A 19,350-nucleotide genomic window follows, 5' to 3' on the forward strand; every position below is an offset into this window, starting at 1 on the left:
AATATAATATATTATTATCAAGTTGAGTTTATTCCAGGGTTATTCAATACCAGGTAATCCATTAATTAATCCATCATATTTATAGGGCTAAGAAGAAAAACATATGTTCATCTCCATAGATGCAGAAAAATATTTGAAAAAATGCTTAAAAAGACAACAAAAAATAAATCAATGGATAGTTAATGAACACACACTCATATACACACATATGAACGCATGGAAACCCAAAAGTTTATTTTTACTTACTGAGTAAAACTAGAGACCTTCTCACTAGTATGGGATGCCCACTATCACACTACTATTGAACACTGTGTTACAGATATTAATCAAAGCAAATATGTAAGAGAAAGCAGGTAGATACACAGAAACAGAATAGGAAGAAGAAACATTGTTTCTTTGTAAGTAACACTATTATATATCTGGAAATCCCAAAAGAACCCAAGAAAAACTGTAAAGAACATGAAATTTAATAAAGTGTCAGATTATAAACAGCATATACATACATACATACATATACACATATTTATTTGTAATCTATATATTACTTTTTATATATTCATACAGATTTATTCTAATATATGTTCTAAAATATATTGATATACTTCTATATATTCATGAATGCATTCCACATTACATACACATATGAATATGTAATGGAAGAGAAGAGCCCATTTATAAAAATGGACATAATAAGAACACAAAGGCATAAACTTAGCAAAAAATGATCAGAACTCTATAAATACTCCTAAAAGACATAATAACAGGCATAAAGAAATACTTTTGCCATATTATTAAGTGTCTAGACAACATTATTTAAATTTTAAAACTCCCAGTAAAACAAAAATCACCAAATTTTGTCCTGGATCAAGACAATTTGACTATAAACATTATTTGGAAGAGCATGGGTGTGCGGTTAGTTCTAGCCGACGTGCACACATGCAACAAAGCCTATAAGTAAACCAGTGAGATGTTGGTGCATAAATAGCAGACAGAACAGTACAACAGAAAATCCAGAAGCAGAGCTATTTACATATAAATAGTGACACATAAAGGTGGGATTTCAAGTCAATGGGGGAAAGAGAAACTAAAAAAAGTGAGATGACTGGGTATCATATGGACAAATACAAAATTAAATCTGGTCTTCAAACAATACATATGGATCAATTTGAAGAGGATCCAGTAACTCAGTGTGAAAAAAGGAATCATATGAGTATTAGGAAAAAAATAGATGAAATGCATCTACTTCGGATTGACTCAAAATCCTAAGGGTCAGAACAAGAGGATCGATAAATCTAATAAAAATTTGAAAACAACTTTGCAGGGAAACATCATAAGCAAAGTAATGACAAATAACAAAAAAGGAAAAATATTTGCAATTAAATTACAGAGAAAGAGCCTATATTCTTAGTATCCAAAGAGCTTCTAAGATTGCAGAGGAAAATGATTAAGAATTCCAAAGAAAATGGGATAGAGTAATGTCAGTCACAGAAAAATACATGCACATTGTTCTTAGCCATATGAAAGGATGTTAGATTTGCTTATAATAAAAGAAATCCAAATTAAAACTACATTAAGATTCCACTTACAATTTACCAGCAGATTGGTAATATCTTAATTTTGACAACATATTCTGTTGGTCAGGATATAGGGAGACAGGTGTTCCTATATATTAGCAACAGTTTGTGTGTAGTAGAGGCTGCATTTCACATCAGTGAGGAAATGACAAAATTTGATCCATTTCTTAGATTACACATCAAGAGTGCAATTTGGTAATATCTAGCAAAATCGCATGTCGCTATCCTTGAACACAGCAGCCTATGGGGATCCATTTCAGAGATACACTGGGACATATACAAAAGGCTATTCACTGCAGAACTCTGTGGTAGCAGGAAAGTAGAAGTTACCTAAATACACATAAATAAGTTGATTATACTACAGCATATCTACGCAATGGATTACCATTGTAAAATCAATGAGGGATACCTTTACACTGACCTCTGCACAGTTATGTCTAGTATATAGGAAATAAAAATAAAGCAAGGTAGAGAAAGTGGTTATGGTATGCTGCCATTTGGGAAAGAAGGGAGTTGGTGTTCCATGTGTGTTATCAGATGATATTTTACAAACAGTGAAAGGATAAGGCACGATTTTTAGATGCACATGTATGGGAAGGATAAAAGGACAAGAATAGAAGCTGGATTTTAAAATTCAGGTATAATTGACATGTAACATGTTAGTTTCAGTTACAACACAATTCAAATTCAGTATTTGTGTATATTGTGAAATGATCAGCACAATGTCTAGTTGTTCATCACCAAACGTAGTTCCAAAATTTTTTCTTCTGATGAGAACTTCCAAGATCTATTCTCTTAGCAACTTCAAATAAGCAGTACAAAATTATTAGCTCTTGTCACCATGTTGTACATTGCATCCCCATGACTTATTTATCTCATAACTGGAAGTCTGTACCTTCTGACCCCCTTCACCCATTTCACCCACTCCTGTACCCCACCTATGGCAAATCACCAGTATGTTGACCAATCTTGTTCTCTATATCTATGAGCGTGTGTGTGTATGTGTTTTAGATTCCATGTGTATGTAAGATCACATGATAGTTGTATTTCTGTCTGACTTACTTCACTAAGCATAATACCATCAGTGTCCATCCAGGTTGTTGCAAATGACAAGATTCCCTACATTTTATAGCTGAATAGTGTTCCATGGTGTGTGTATATATACTATATATGATGTATATATATCACATACGTGTTTTCTTTTTCACATTTTCACATTTTCTTTTTCCATTTACTCATCAGTGGCAGTAGACATTTAGGTTGTTTCCATTTATAATTATAAATAATGCTAATTATAAATAATGCTGCAATGAACATGGAGATGCACATACCCTTTCAAGTTAGTATTTTCACTTTCTTTGAGTGAATATCCAGAAGTAGAAATGCCAGCTTGTATGGCAGTACTGTCTTTAATTTTTTGAGGAACGTCCACACGGTTTTCCGTACACAAATTTACAGTCCCACCAACAATGTAGGAGGTCCCTTTTCTACACATCCTTGCCAACATTTGTTATTTCTTGCCTTTTTTGGTACCAGCCATTCTTACTGCTGTGAGGATATGTCTCACTGTGGCTTTGATTTGCATTTCCCTCATGATTAGTGATGTTGAGCATTTTCGTGTGTCTGGTGACCATCTGTATGTCTTTGGAAAAACATCTGTTTAGATCTTCTGCTTATTTTTCAATCAAATTGTTTTTTTGTTTTGTTTTTTGCATTGTATGAGTTCTTTATGTTTTTTGGCTATTAGCCCTTTCTCAGATATATGTGATCTGAAAATATTTTCTCCCATTCAGTAGGCTGTCTTTTCATTTTGCTGATGGTTCCTTCACTGTGCAGACGCTTTTTAGTTTGGTGTAGCCCCACTTGTTTGTTTTTGCTTTGGGTGCCAAATCCAAAATTTCGTTGCCAAGGAGCTTCCTGCCTATGTTTTCTTCTAGGGGATTTATGGTTTCAGGACTTTCAGTCAAGTTTTGAATGCATTTTGAGTTAATTTTTGTGTATGATGTAAAATAGTAGCTGAGTTTCATTCTTTTGCATGTGGCTGTCCAGTGTTCTGAACTCCATTCATTGATGAGACGGTCATTTCCCCTTCGGATATTCTTGGCTCCTTTGTTGCAAATTAATTGCCATAAATGCAAGGGTGAAGCTAGAGTTCTTTAAAGAGACCTGGTTTATAAGGCTTCTTTTAGAGCACCATGAAAATATTTTACATAATTATAAAACCAATTTAAGTTAAAATGACCTTTAAAACTCAAAAATAAAATGAAAAAAGTGAACTTTCAAATGTGCATCCAGTTGGTTGCATAACTACACAGAGGGAAATATTCTGAGTAGCTGGAAAAAGCAGTAATTTGTGCATCTCAATAGAATATATCCTTAGACAAAGTCTATTTGCAAAACAAAAACCAAAACTTAAATTCTTTTCAGTAATCATATTGTTGGAGGAGTGTTGGTGTTTCTATCCTAGGTTGCTGTGGTGTGTGGCGGCTATGAAAACACAGTTTGAGCTAATTATACAATCCTTTAATTCTATCAGTGTGTATTATTGAAAACTGGGATTTCCTATTGAGAAAAAGAATGAAAATTCAAGAACAAAAAACGTTAAGTAAAAAATCTTACGGATTTGAATTAGAAATATCAATATGAACTCAGAAACACATACTTCTTGATTTTATCAACTAAAATGTCCTAGAAAAAGAACAGTGAACCCAGAAGGAAGGAGGAATCCTGGAGCTCAGATTGTGGTCCTACCACATTATAATATCTGACTAAAGGAAGCCGGACCCCGGGAGATATCTGACTGATTCCAGGTGGAGAACAAAAATATAAGACAACAAGCGCAGAATCTCTTTGTCGTGTCAGAGAGCACGGAAGCGAGCAAGCACTACTGAGGTCGTATCAGAAAACTCCAGTGGTAACTTGAATAGGGAACCGCTAGCCAAAGATGGGATCTACAATAAATTGAAACACAACAAATACGGCTAAAATCCATGTATTCAAAGTGATGGTTTAGAACAAGCAATTCAACAACATGTTAGGGAATGCAGGTGAACCAACTCTTTATTTAGAAAAGTAATAAATAGAACCAAGCATTATTCTTGACGTTCTTATACGATTCATACACTTGTAACCAAAGATTCTCTTTATAAACCGTTTAGTGTACAGACGGAGAAGCATAATAGTAGAATGCCACCATTTTTTTTTTTTTTTTTTTTGAGAGGGCATCTCTCATATTTATTGATCAAATGGTTGTTAACAACAATAAAATTCAGTATAGGGGGGTCAATGCTCAATGTACAATCATTAATCCATCTCAAGCCTGATTCTCGTCAGTCTCCAATCTTCTGAAGCATAACGAACAAGTTCTTACATGGTGAACGAATTCTTACAGAGTGAATAAATTCTTACATGGTGAACAGTACAAGGGCATTCATCACAGAAACTTTCGGTTTTGATCATGCAATATGACCTATAAACCATCAGGTCAAATATGAATATTCATTTGATTTTTGTACTTGATTTATATGTTGATCCCACATTTCTCCTATTATTATTATTATTTTTAATAAAATGCTGAAGTGGTAGGTAGATGCAAGATAAAGGTAGAAAACATAGTTTAGTGCTGTAAGAAGGCAAATGTAGATGATCAGATGATCAGGTGTGTGCCTATGGACTAAGTATTAATCCAGGCTAGACAAGGGCAGCAAGACATCCACGGATGCAGAAGATTTCTCTCAAAGCAGGGGGGGTGAGGTTAGAATGCCACCATTTTTAAACCTCTAACGAATTCGTGAGTTTAAGTGTTAATCATCAATGGCTGTTCTCATCGTAACAAGGGAGACAACCGCATCATGTGTCTCCTAATAGGAGAACACAGCTTTAATGATAAAGTCCTGCAAATAGAAAGAAGCAGCAGAGGGAGGGAGGGGGTGGAGGAAAAGGAGAAGGAGGTAAAACTGTCGTAAGAACTCGAGATGCAAATACCAATTTATGAGAAATACAGAGAATAGCAAAACATAAAACAACACCTTGAAAATATGTTCAGTAATTCCAAATTGTAGAAATCTTTACAAGACAAACAACCTAGATTCTTTGAAAAATACATCGCAAGGAACAAACAGGATTGAGGAATATTCTATGGTTAGGAGAGATTTAAGAAACAAGCTATCCAATCACAATATGTGGACTTCACTTGTATATTGATGCAAAAAATAAAGCATTAGGAAAAATAACAAGTATGAGACAATTAAAAATATTAGGACACTGGGAATATAATGATATGAAATAATGATTTTCCATTTTTTAGACATAGTATGTTTTAAAACACTCTTCTTTCTAAATGCTAAGATGATTATTGATAAAATTATGTGATGTCCTGGATTTTATTTCTAATGGTCAGCTGATTTTCCTTTTATTTTTTCAGCTTTATTGAGGTATATTTGACAAATAAAATTGTATATATTTAAAGCATACAACTTTATGATTTGACATCTGTGTATGTTGTGAGATGATTACTATAATCAGGGTAATTAACACATTGATTAGTCCCAATCGTTTTTTGTGTGCTTGTTTGTTTGAGGTGTGAGCTCTTAAGGACTGTTCTCTTAGTACATTTTCAGTTCACAACACATATTAGTAACTATAGTCACCATGCTGAGCATTAGATCCTCAGAACTCACTCATAACTGAAGGCTTGTATAGTTTGATCAACATCTCCCCCCCACACCAGCCCCTGGTAACAGCCATTCTACTCTCAAAGTGCCAGAACTTCTCTACTGGACTCCCAGACTTCCACAAAGGCACCCTCATCCGTGGGCAACTGTCAAAATCAGTGTTCTTTTCGTGAAGGACAGAAAAATTCTATTCCACTATTTTACTGATGTTACTCTCCCTGGATCTTCTTTAGAATAATTCGGAAAATGGGGAAGTAGGTGGGAGAATAAATAAAGCAAGATTGACCAAGAGTGGGTACTTTCAGAACCAAGGAGTTAGGTCCCAGGAGGTTCATTATAATATTCTTTTTTGGGTTTGTGTATTTTTGACATTTTCAAAAACTAAAAATGTAGAAAAAATTTTCATAAGTGGTTTACTCATGCCTTAATAGGCATCAGACTTTCAGGTCACCTTAGTGTGTTTTGAGACACTTAAGTCATCTCATTAGTTTGTATTTCTCAGACTGTTTAAATCAGAAGGCAACAGAAATCTGTACATGCAATAGGATTTTTTTGCAAGTACACTCCACCTAAATTGGCTTTTCATGGCTCCAAAATTGTTCTATGGGTTTGGGCAGAGCCATCTGGTCTTTCCGGATAAGTACACCTACTGGCAGGTGGACAGCTTTCACCATATGGGCCCTAACATTTACCACAAATTCATATGCATAAAGATACGTTTAATAGGTGCCATATGTCGGTTCACTACTTAATATTCATAGAGCAGACTTCCCCTCCTCACTGAATCTGTCTCTTTTGTTTAATCGTTGGGACACCTGATATCATTCTGCGCTATTGTTTGTTTCTTTTTAGATTTCTTGTTTCTTTGGGTGAAAGACAAGAATCTCCCAAAACCAGAGGATGAGGTGCTCTATCAGCCAAGACACAGAGGTAGCAGCATGGTTGTCTGTGCAGAGGCCACGGGCCCAGCTTGCAGAGTAGAGGGAGAAGAGGGCGAATCCATTCACACAGTGAGTCTTGGGGCTCCTGGTACAGGGTCCGATGATTCTGGTTTTCTATTGCTGTGTAACAAGCCATCCTTGAGAGTAATGGCTGAAGATAACCACCATTTTATTTTGGGGTTCAACTGGGTCATTGCTCTGCTCCATGTGAGACCGATGGGATGTAGCCATCCGGGTGGTCGACAGGGCTGGGATGTATGAGGCAGTTACTCCCACATCTGCCACTGAAGACATGGCTGCAGATTTTGGCTCAGCTGGGATGCTTGTGATGTCAGGGCTGCTCTTTCTTCCTCCATGTAGTTTCAGGGTCTCTCCTTAGCCTCTCCATTTTATGTCATGGGTTTTCAGAAGAGACTGCTGGCTGTCCACCAAACCCGTTTCCTCCTCCTCCAGAACACAAAACTAGGATACATTTCCCAGTCTCCTTTGTGTTAGTTGTAGCCGTGTAACTGAGCTTAGCCGTGGAATATGGGTGTGAGGGATGTCACCCACTTTCAGCCTGGCCCTTACAAACCTTCCAGGGCATCTCCCTTCTCCCTTCTCCATTCTGCTGCTGTACTGTTGATCTGTACACCTGTGTTATTTGGAAACAGCAATAAACTGCTATTATGTTAGAACCACTATACATGCTCTGATGGCTTGGAAATAGAGCCACCCTACCTAACACCTGCATAACTGTTGAGAGAATCAGATGAGTTAATGCATTTGAACTACGTAGGACAATGCTTGGGACATACTAAAGGTCAATAAATCATTACGGATTGTGCACCACTACCAGGTTTATTCGGGGTTCTTGCCTAAGCACAGGTCCAAAGCTCCTCTTCTATTCTCATTTGGTTCAAACTCCAGCCCTTGCCAGTAGTCCTACATCACTTCTTCTCTCTCTCTGGGCCTTAGAAGCATTAGCTCACCTATTTCTATGTTGGCTGTGTGGTCCTCACTCATTTCTGCTACCTGAGGATTTCCCTTTCTGTCACGACCCTTCAGGGACCGAGGCAACACGCCCAAGGTCTTGATTCTTCTCTAGGCTTTATTGTCTAATCTCTCAGGGTGGTTACAGCAGTTGTCGGGGAACTCCTCTCCCTCCCGGTGGGCTCCCTTATATTCAGTCACCCAACCAATCCGGGACAGTATCATGCGTGACCTTTAAGCGGATAGGTGTCACGCGCCACTCTAAGCGGGCAGCACGAGCTGTGCACGGGTACGGAAGTCTGCTGGGCCAATCCCCAACAGGGAAGAGGGGAAAGGGTGGTGAGCAGGAAGCAGGCGCCATCTTTAGGGTGTTGTCCAGCTAGAGTGGGGCTCAGCCTCGGCCATAGGCCGGGCCCGCACACTTTCTTTCAATATCTACGCAGCAGTTCTGCTTATAGCATGTAAGATGTCTGTACTAGCTAATTCTGCCATGCTCTAAGAGATGATGCTGGAAGATTCTTAAGACCTATAATAAGGAAGTCTCAGTTGCTGAAATGTACTCATTACCAGTAGACCATTGGGAAAAAGAAATGTTTAAAAGGTATACTATGCACCTAATGTGCTTGATTTGTCACAAACGCTGTCTTGACTTCACAATTATGATTCTCCTGGAGGTGCCTGATATTAAATTCAGTTTTTCCCACATTTAGCAAAACAGGAAAAGTCACTCACTGAAATTTGCAGCACCCTCAGAGCTTCCAGATGAACAGCTATTCTAAGTAATTTTCATCTCCTCTTCTGCACCTTTCACACGTGGTAACTCCAGATCACCTTAACGTTCTTGAAGAGATGCACACCCATTGTTGTGTTTTTTTTTTCTCCTGGAAATTTGTTAGTTTGAGTCAATTTTTTAATTTGGTGTCATATTTTGTGAAGTCAAAAAATCTTTCTGGTTTCCTTCTCGAAAGATATAAGGCACTCAAGGATAAGAAGTGAATCATCAGGCTGTCTGCCAGAAATTTCATGAAAAATGATTAGTCTCAAGTGGTTATTCCACAAGCAAAATTATGAGATTGCACCGTGTGGATTTTGATCTGTTTGGCGAGGCAGTCTAGTGTGATTGACAGTAGGTAGGCTTCCGATCACTCTGAACCATACTTCAGTCCCCGTTTTACCATTTATTACTCTCAGTATCCTTATCTTAAAAGTAGAAATACAACTGACCTCAAAAGGTAAGAATTAAATGAGAAAGCATCTAAGAAAATACCCAGTACATGGTTGAATAGTAAGAATAATAATATGTTAAAAGAAAAAGTGGCCTTCCGTTTGCAGCCTGATGAAATAACCTACATGGACTGACCCTTTCATTGAAGACAGCTGCCACACCTGGGTCAGAAACAACAGAGAAACAGCGTAGGAGGGCATTGGAAGGTGACCAAGGTAGCCCAGCCTTGACAGGCTGAAGTCCACGACAGCAGGAAGTGCACAGAGCAGCCTCACTCTGCCTCTCGGGGCAGCTGTCGGTTCACAGAACGGGAAATCCAGCCTCTAAAAGCGCCGCAGCCGGAGGCTTCAGGTGGACCCACGGAGCCGGAAAGGCTGAGTTTTACAGCTGCCACAGCGGCATGGACTTAGACAGGCAAGATCTTGGAGAGGTTGGAAACAGGTTTGAGGCGGAAATCCTACGTGCAGTTTCCCTTTCAAGTATTGCCACCTCCTAAGCTCCGTGTGTGTGTAACAAAACACTGAGAAATCCAGACAAAGGAGCAACACAGAAATGGACACCTGAGCAGGGGTCCCGCCAGGCTCGAGGGCTGGGAGGAAAAGAGCTGTGGGGAGGCCCCCGTGAGCAGCACCTGGTTCCCACTAAGACCTAGTGGAGACTGTGCCCTAGGGGCGGGTCAAAGCTGCCCCAGACTCCACATTAGGGGGACCTGCCTGTCAGAAGAACTCCTCTCTGCAAGAAGATGCTGACCACATTTATCCATATATGATAAACATTTGGTAGAATATTCCCAAGCATATCAAGAAACAGGATCAAATGAATCAAATCCACAGAAAAAAATGGATAATGAAAACAACCCAGATAACGCCATTTCAGGACTTCAAAAAGACCATGATTAATATGTCCAAGAAAATAGTGGAAGTAATGGATAATTCCACCAAAGAACTAGGTAAAATAAAATAAAATAGAATAACATTTTTAGGTTAAAAATATAATAACTGAAATTAAGAATAAAAAAGACAGTTAAGTCAGCTTTTAGCAGATTATTATTAGCAGGTCAGGCCCAAATAGAGGAAGGTGGATGGAATATCAACCCAATTGTATCATGGAGAGATTTTGTAAAAGGTAACAGCTTAAGAATATGTTGACCATGTTGGAAACATCTAAAATATATGTTACTGGTGCTATTCCTCAAAAAATGAATGCAAAATAAATACATTTTCATGCAAAGTAAAAACTGAAAGGATTTGTTGACCTTTAGTGCAGAAATTAGTATTTCTTTTAAGAGAGTTCTTAACAAAGAAGGGAAATGTTTCCTACTAGAAGCCTGTTAAGGGAGAAGGGAGTGAAGAGAACAGGAAAAGATAAACAACATGAGGATAAATCCAAATGAATATTGGCTGCTTGAAACAATGATTCAAAAGTCTTGTAAGGTGAGAGTGTGGGTGGAAATACATGACAATATTTGCACAAAAGGTGTGCAATAATAAATACTAAATCATTTTCAGATTCTTGCATTATTCAGGAGGCACTAAAGCAATAACTTAAAGCAGACTATAATGAATTAAGGGTGTATATTATTATATCACAAAATAAATATCAACAAATATTTGGAAAATATTTGGAAAAGCTTTTAATAAAGGGGAGAAATGGGATAATACACAATTCTTGATTAATACCAAAAGAAGACAAAAGACGAGAGAAAAGTTACATGGAACAAATGAGGAAAAAAGAAAACAAATAGAAAGAGGGTAAATTTAAATAAATATGTCTATCAGTACTATATAAAATATTAATTTTGTATTTATCAATAATCCAACTAAATTAATTCAATTAAAACTCAGAATTCTACATATGCAAACAGTAGATTTATAACAAAGGTGATAATGCAGTGTAGCAAGGAAGGATCAACTTTCAGTATAAGCTGTTGGATCAAATGGATTTTCATATGGAAAAAAGATTAATGTTGGCACTTTATACCATATGCAAAAATGACTTCAGATGGATTGTAAACTGAATACAAAAGGTAAGATAAATGTGTGTATAAGATACATAAGCCTTTAGGAGAAAATATAAGAAAATAGATTGAGCCAGGGGTGAGCCAAGATGTCATAAACAAGCCATAAAGCACTAACTACAGGGAAAAGCCCAACAGGTCATAATGAACTAACGTTAAGAAACCATCTGTTGATCAAGAGTCATCATTAAACGAGTGGAAAGAAAGCAAACCACAGAGTGAGAGGACATCTGTAATAGATATAATGACAAAGGATTGTTAAGCAGAATACAAAAAAGGAATTCTTACAAGCCATTTAGAAAAAGAGATAGTAACTGAAAAATGAACAAAAGTGCTCGAGTAGGCTTCACAATGTAGTGTACCTAAACAATAAGTAAATGTACATGAGGCTCATTGCTTCTCTTTTCATCAAGTCAATGCATATTCAGTCCATGAGTCACCACTCTTTCGAATCCAGGGCAAGAGACAGACAGTAGGATATCAACATATCCTAGGACGTGAAGAACTTTGCTACACTGGGGACACAATGAGCAACTGTCACAAGCACTTGGCTAATTGTTTGGTGCAACCTACTAAAGATGAAATAAACATAAGACCCAGCAATTCTACTCCTGATACACTATTTGCAAAGCCCTAACTTAAAAATGTGATATATTTAATAGAACAATGGTCTGTTCAGGTTGTTATGACAAAATGCCACATATTGGGTGGCTTACAAAAAAACAGAAATGTATTCCTCACAGTTCTGGAGGCTGGAAGTCTACGATCAACCTACTACCAGGGGCAGGTTCTGATGAAGGTCCTCTTCCGGGCTGCAGATGGCCAATTCCTTGCCATGTCCTCACAGGGTGCAAGGGGCCAGCAAGCTCCCCAGAACCTCTTTTATAAAGGCATTACCTCTGAGCCCTCATTCCCTGATCTCCTTCCAAAGGCCCCACTTGCTACCACTGTCACACTGGGTGTTTGGTTTTCAATGTATGTATTTCTGGGGAGACACAAACATTTAGACCATAGCAAAAGAGAAGTAAATTGCTGTGTATTCACACAAGAGAGTACTGTCAGAAAGAAGAAAGCAACTACTTGTATTTGCAATGTGAATAAATTTCACAGACATATATTGAACAAAAAGCCAGGCATAGTGAAAGTACAGAAGACCCAGGCATGTTATTTCATGTCTATAAATTCTAAAACCAGCCAAAATTAATGAATGGTGTTAGAAGTAAAAATTGTGGTGGGCTTTGCAGGGAGGCAGTGTCTGGGAAGCGGTATGGAGGGCTCCTAGAGGGCCAGAATGTTCTATTTCTTGATCTGTGTGCTGGTTATGCAGGGATGTTTATTTTGTGAAAATTCATTGAGATGTTTAATAAAGCTATGTGCCCAATTCTTGAATGTATGTTATATTTTAGTATGTTTTGAAAAGACAAAATTGAGATAAGATAGAAAAAACCCTTTAATCAGCTATATTCAAATGATACAAATTTAACCATAAAGACACAGAAAGGTTGAAAGTACCAGGAAGGAAAAACATATCATTCAAGCACTAACCAAACGGATGTCATTGTCCCTGTATTAATAGCAGACAAAGTAGTCTTTAAAGAAGGAAGTATTAATAAAGAAGGAAATTCCATAATGATAAGTGCATCAATTTAACTGAAATATGTAAATATATATCTGTATTGACCTCAGAGTATAGCCTCAAAAATATAAAGCAAAATTTATGGTAATAAGGAAAGACATAGAAAAGTTAATCATATTTGGGCATTTCAATAAACCTTTCCAATGATACAATACTCAAACACAAAAGTGAAGACATGGAATATTTAACACAATTAGCAAACTTGAACCAGCCGACCTGGTAGAACGTACCAGCAACTTTAAAGAACACATTATAGTCACAGTATTTCAGTATCTTAAATATTTACCAAAAGAGATGACATGCTAAGTTACAAAGCAAATATTAACAAAATATAAAGTATTGAAATCATATACCATATGTTCTTTCACCAAAGTGGAATCAAATTAAAACTCAGTGACAGAAAGATAACTAGGAAATCCCCAAATGTTTGGAGATTAAAACAGTTCACTTTTAAATAATTCATGAATCAAAGAAGAAATCAAAGTGAAAACTATAAAACATTTAATTTGAATAATAAGAAAACCATAGCATATCAAAATACATGGGGTACAGCTAAACCAAGGCCTACTGGAAAATGTATAGCTTTAAATTCATATATTAGAAAAGAAGGAGAGCTAAAGATTCAATAACCTACGTATCTATATCAAGATGCTGGACAAAAAGGCAAATGGAAATAAATCAGAATAAGAAATAAAGAAACAGAAGAAAACAAATGTAACAGAGAAAAACGAGCACATCCGGAACTTTGCTTATTTATAAAAGGTCAATCAAACTGATAAGCTAAGCAGAACTGATCAAGAAAAACAAAAAAATTTTACCAGTTTTAAGAATATCATGACAAATATCATAGTACCAGCATTAAATGATAAACTTGTTGCCAGTGAATTTTAAAATTCTGTTGAAATTGGCATTTCCTACAAAAAATACAACTTATTAAATCTGATACAAAAATGGATAGGAATTTTAAATATTCCTATTTAAATTATGAATCCAAATAAATTTAATTCATAATTTAAAACCTCTTCTAAAGAAAACTCCAAAGTAGGTATCCAAAAGATTTCATTTGCTTCTCTTCATTAAATCAGTGTGACTGCGTGGATCACCCCACAACACCCCCCGGTGTTGTTATTACACGTGCCTCACCTGTCCCGCCTGCCCACCCACGCCCAGCCCACCCACATCTATAACTGATGTGGCAACTTTTCTCTCTACCCTCCAGACCTCTGGGACTGTCAAATGCTGCCGTATTTGGAGATCTCATTCAAGTTTCGTCCCTTAATTACCCTCCTGATGACTCTGGCCTGCCTGGACCTCCATGTACTCCAGAGAGGCACAGGGCAGAGTAGAAATAACGTTCAGTTAGAGGTCGGGCAGCCCTCCCAACTGTGACCTCTTCACTTAGCGGCCGTAACCAAGTGTTGCATCTTACCAGGCTCCATTTCCTGTTCCCAAAGGAGAGCAGGAGACTTATCTCAGAGGGTGACGTGGGGATTGGCCGAGATTCTTTGTGTGACTCATGCATAGCGCGTGTTGGTAGAGACGGGTTCCCTCTTCTGCCCACCTCCGGGGCGGCTCTCCATGACCACGACCTCATCATGAAAATGTGCCTCAGTTAGGACAGGAGGTCGTTCCGCCTCTCCAACTAACCCTAAAGGGGCAGAGGCCATATTTTCTCTTTCCGTTGCACTCCCTGTCCCAGCATAGGCTGTAAAATAAAATAAAACAATGCTAGCAATAGCAGGGGGTGCGCGAGAGGTGCAAGGCCACGAGCATTGTTGTCGGTGTGCTCCACGCCGGATGCGGGGCAAGATTCAGTGTGCGCTGGGTCCTCGGTGCTCACAGCCCGTCATCAGCTGTACATGTCGAGTCACTGCCCTCGGGGGGAGTGAGCATCACCCCACTGATCCATTCATCCAGGGCTGCCTGGCTTCCAAACCTTGTTTCCTAGCCTCTGAACTGTACCTCCTCTATCAACGCTGGGTTCCCAGGGCACGTTCACTGCCAACAGGATAATTCAGGTCCTGGAGGGAATGGGGATCACCCACCAGCCAGGGCGAGCTAGGCAGATGGCATTGGGGCTGAAGGGGAGAGTGCAAGGTGGCTGGTGCATGATGCTCATGGGTGACATTCTGCGGCAAGAAATTAAAACCCTTCTATCTCGGTGACCCTGCCTGACTCTTCCAGCTTCTGGAGAGAAAGCAGCAGGGACCTTCAGTATGTGAGTGCATGGTTAGTGCCATCTGAGTGCCCAGGACCATTACTATCCTTGAAGGTTTGCACAGGGCAGCCATAGGGTCTTGGTTTCAGCCCAGAGTGCTAACAGGACCTGCACATCACTAGATGTGTGGATTTATTGCCTTGGATAAAGCCTTTTAATTCTTGACAAACACAAATCTACGTCAAGCAGACACACAGGGTTTTAGGGCAGTACCACGACCGTCTGGAACACAGCCAATGTGCTCGTGATGAGGACAGTGATCTATTTCTCTCCCTAATGACCAAAGTGCTCTCTTGTGAGATGACTGTCTTTTTAAAGTAGTGACAATGTAGAGCTCTGGTTATTGAAGGCTGCCCATTCCCTACCATCCCTCTCTGGAGAGGTGCCACAAGGCTTCCTAAGCTACAGGTCTGGAGGCCTCAGGGCCTCAGCAGGTCCTTCTCAGTGAGGAGATGGAGGCAAGGATAATGGCAGCTGGGCTGGAATGCCCTCCTCCCACCAACTTCCAGCCAGTGCGAGTTCTTCCTGCAGGTCCTCTAAGGCTGTAGTTGCAGGGAGGGATTGTCAGGACTGAGGGCTGGTAGCCAGCCCAGCCTGCGCCACCACCGACTCAAACCCCCTGGTGATCCGCTGCTCACCAAGCCGGACACTGGGTCTGAGCCTGTTGCCAACTGGAGCCATTGGTTGGCTCTCAGAAGAAGGCTTTGGGAGGTGACGTCACTTGATTGGACTCATGATTCCATCCTTAACATAACTCTCACAGCTAAATAAGAGCATTATGACGGGAAAAGCCAGCCATGGTGTCATACACTGCTAAAAGGTTTTTACATCACTGATCTCCATGCGTGACAGACGTCTCCCCTAGTATTAAGGATATTCCGTTTGGATATATTTAACTAAATAAATGTGTAGGTCTCTTCTGCTGCAAATATTTTACAACTCGGCAGTTTTATGGTGCATAAAACCACTTACAGGCCTTTCCTGTTGTACTGCTTTTATTTCAGTTCATATATTCAAGTTTAAAAGGAGATAATACAAAGCCTTTGTGTCTCGACAGTCATTTCAGTGGGGCTCCATTCTTAGACATCTAGTGCCCACGTATCTGAAATGCAGAAAGGTTGATTCAAAGATGATAAATAGATAATAAACAGGTATTGATTTAAACTGTGGTGATTATGAAGATTTATAGCGCTAAGAAGCATATATTGACTAAAAAATGTAAGGTCATATTTTGACATTGAATTAGCAATAAATATTGATATATACCGGAGCAGAAAGGCAGTAGATGTAAATAATGCTCTCTGCATGTTGAATCTAAAAATGAATCCTTTGCTCTTTAACCCCAGTTTCCTAAGACACACAGTGCAAAAAAAAAAAGACTTGTTAAAAACATAAGGAAGAAAGGTACCTTGATGCACAGCCCTTCAGATCTCATCTGCATCAGGCACCAGAGTACATTAGGATAATCACCAAAATGTGGATCTCCCTGTAGTCATGACAGTGTAGCCAGCCCCAGCCTGACTTCATTCCAGCCACTGGGTTGATTACAAAATAACACCGTACTGAAACCCCACCTTTCCCTGGCTAGGTAGAATAAATATTACTGCTTTCCAACTTGTGCCAGGGGAGGCATTTTGGATTCTATTCAAAAACTGTGCTTTCAGTTTGAAGCTTCATGGTTTTGCTGAATGTGTCTGTGGACATCAGGGTCAATTATTGTTAACCCTTCGTATATACATAGACTGAGAATGTGGACGCAGAGCAAGGAATATGGTCAATGATGTGCTATGATACAAGTTCTCCTTTTCAGACACTGTCATGACTTTCTAACATGTTTAACAGTGTATCTAGTGTTTACCTGTCATCTGTCTCTGCTCCCCTTGATGGGGGTGTTGGCTGCATTCCTGAGGCCTATTGAGAGGATTACAGACACAGAAACCCTGATGTGTATAGACACGTTCAGCAAAACAATGAAGCTTCAAATTGTATAAAAATTGTATATATATATATAGTGATGTGTGTATGTATTTCTTCACAGAGATAGCCTATAGTTCTTGAAAGGTTGGAATTTGTGACCAGAAAAAGGCTAAGAACTTAAAAAGGAACAATGTGAATTAAAAGGAAAGAAAGGACAGTTGGAAGCATTTCTGAGATAAGAGCTATCCTGTTACTCTTTCTCCTGGCCCAGCATCCCGGCAGCCATTCACAAGGGGACATTGGCTGCAGCTGGGCGCACTCACTTAAACCGCATACCCTTTTGGTACCCAGAAATGAAGTGCTGTCTCTCTTCTTCCAGCCAGTCCTTCAGCTCAACAGATGTCCTACATTCAGTGCAGCTCACAGTGCAAAGGCACAGAAGTACAAAATTTATATCTGTAAACTTGGGTTTGGTGAAAGATTCTTAGATATGATACCAAAAACATGGGCAATTTAAAAAAAACATACATTTGAACTTATCAAAATAAAACATTTTTGTGTTTTAAAGGGTACTACCAAAAAAGTGACAAGACACCCTACAGAATGGAAGAAAATATTTGCAAATCATGTATCTAAGAAGGCATATGTATCCAGAATGTATAAAGAATTCTTTCAACTCAGTAATGAAATTATTGTAAATAGCCTAATTAAAGAATGTGCATAGAATCTGAACAGACATTTCTCCCAGAATATATGCAAATGGCCAATACGTTCTTGAATAGATGTGCAGCTTTATTAGTTATCACAGAAATGTACAGAAAACTACATGAAACAATGAGATACTAGTTCACACAACTAGGATGGCTTGGTTTAAGAAAAGTTAGGTAGTAACAAGTCTTGGTGACGATGTGGAGAAATTAGAACCTTTATACCCTGCCGGAGGGAATATAAAATACAGCCATTCTGGGAAACAGCATGGCCGTTCTGTAAATGATTAGGCAGAGTTACCGCGTGGCATAGCAGGTCCACTCCTAGGTGTATCCCCAGAAGAAATAATGCATATGACTACATGAAACCTTGCGCATGAATGCTTATAGCAGCAGCATTCATAATAGAAGAAAGTGTAAACAACCCAAATGCCCATCAGCTAATGGGGTAAACAAAATGTGGTCTATCCGTATGGTGGAATGGGATTCAGTCACACAAAGGAATGAGGTAGTGATACACGCTATGACCTGGGTGAACCCTGAAAACATGCTAAGTGTGAGAAGCCGGTCATCAGAAACTACCTGTAATATGGTCCCATTCATACAAAATGTTCAGCCAGAACAGAGAAATCTATAGTGACGGGGGATGGCCTGGTGGCTGCTGAGGGTGGAGTGGGGACATAGGAGGAGGTGACAGCTAAAAGGCAGTAACATTTCATGGAAATATTCTCAAGTTTCCTCTGGCAATAATAGCACATATCTGTGAATTTACTGAAAACCATTGAGTCATACACTTGACATGAGTGGTTTTTATGGTATGTAAATTGTTTCAATAAAGCTGTTAAAAAGTGATGGGAAGTGCAGAAAAGCTCCGAATCAGTGAGACCAGCGGGAACATGAGAGGCCATGGGCTGGTGGAGTGTGTGGCTGTGGGGAGGGAGGGCGAGAGGTTTGGACGAGGTCAGAGGAGAACCAGGGCAGGTTTTAGACTTACAATGTGGCCGAGACAGATTTCAGGGAGGGTAGGGGGAGGAAGAGGCAGGGGGGGCTGCTTTCCCCCAGTCAACTGTCTTTTCCACAGTCCCCGGATGTGTTTGCCCTGGGGCTGTGCTGTCTACTTTTTTCCCCCCCACAGTTCTACTCACCTTATCCTGTGAATGTACTGCTCCACCTTCCCCCTCACCATCTTACCTTCTTCCCTGGTTCTCCTACATACTAACTCCCACCTGTGGCATTAACTAGTCCATTAAGTTAATCCGTTAACTTTTCTTTTTGTAAGTAAAAAGCATTTATTATCTAATGCCTCAGTGTGGCAGCTAGGCGTGGTTATCCTGATTTGACACTGTTTTCTCTGCTTGCTTTCGGGAATAAAGCAAATATCCCCCTGATTCCTCTGTGAACTGGCAGACAAGTTTGGGCAGCTTAAGTGGCAACCACCCCTTCCATTAACCTACTTACAAATAAAGTTCT

At 39.1% G+C, this 19,350-nt stretch overlaps 1 long non-coding RNA gene across 1 annotated transcript in view; it reads left to right on the top strand.

Annotated features, from left to right (window-relative positions):
- The window catches only part of LOC118967945 (uncharacterized), a 222,337-nt gene that overhangs the window by 18,060 nt on the left and 184,927 nt on the right, over positions 1 to 19,350 (top strand). The window contains exon 2 of the long non-coding RNA XR_005055286.2: positions 7,100 to 7,257. This is a non-coding gene — a long non-coding RNA (uncharacterized lncRNA). The remainder of the gene's footprint in view (positions 1 to 7,099; positions 7,258 to 19,350) is intronic.

The sequence above is a fragment of the Manis javanica genome, chromosome 7 (genome assembly GCF_040802235.1).
Source record: "Manis javanica isolate MJ-LG chromosome 7, MJ_LKY, whole genome shotgun sequence".
NCBI lineage: Eukaryota > Metazoa > Chordata > Mammalia > Pholidota > Manidae > Manis > Manis javanica.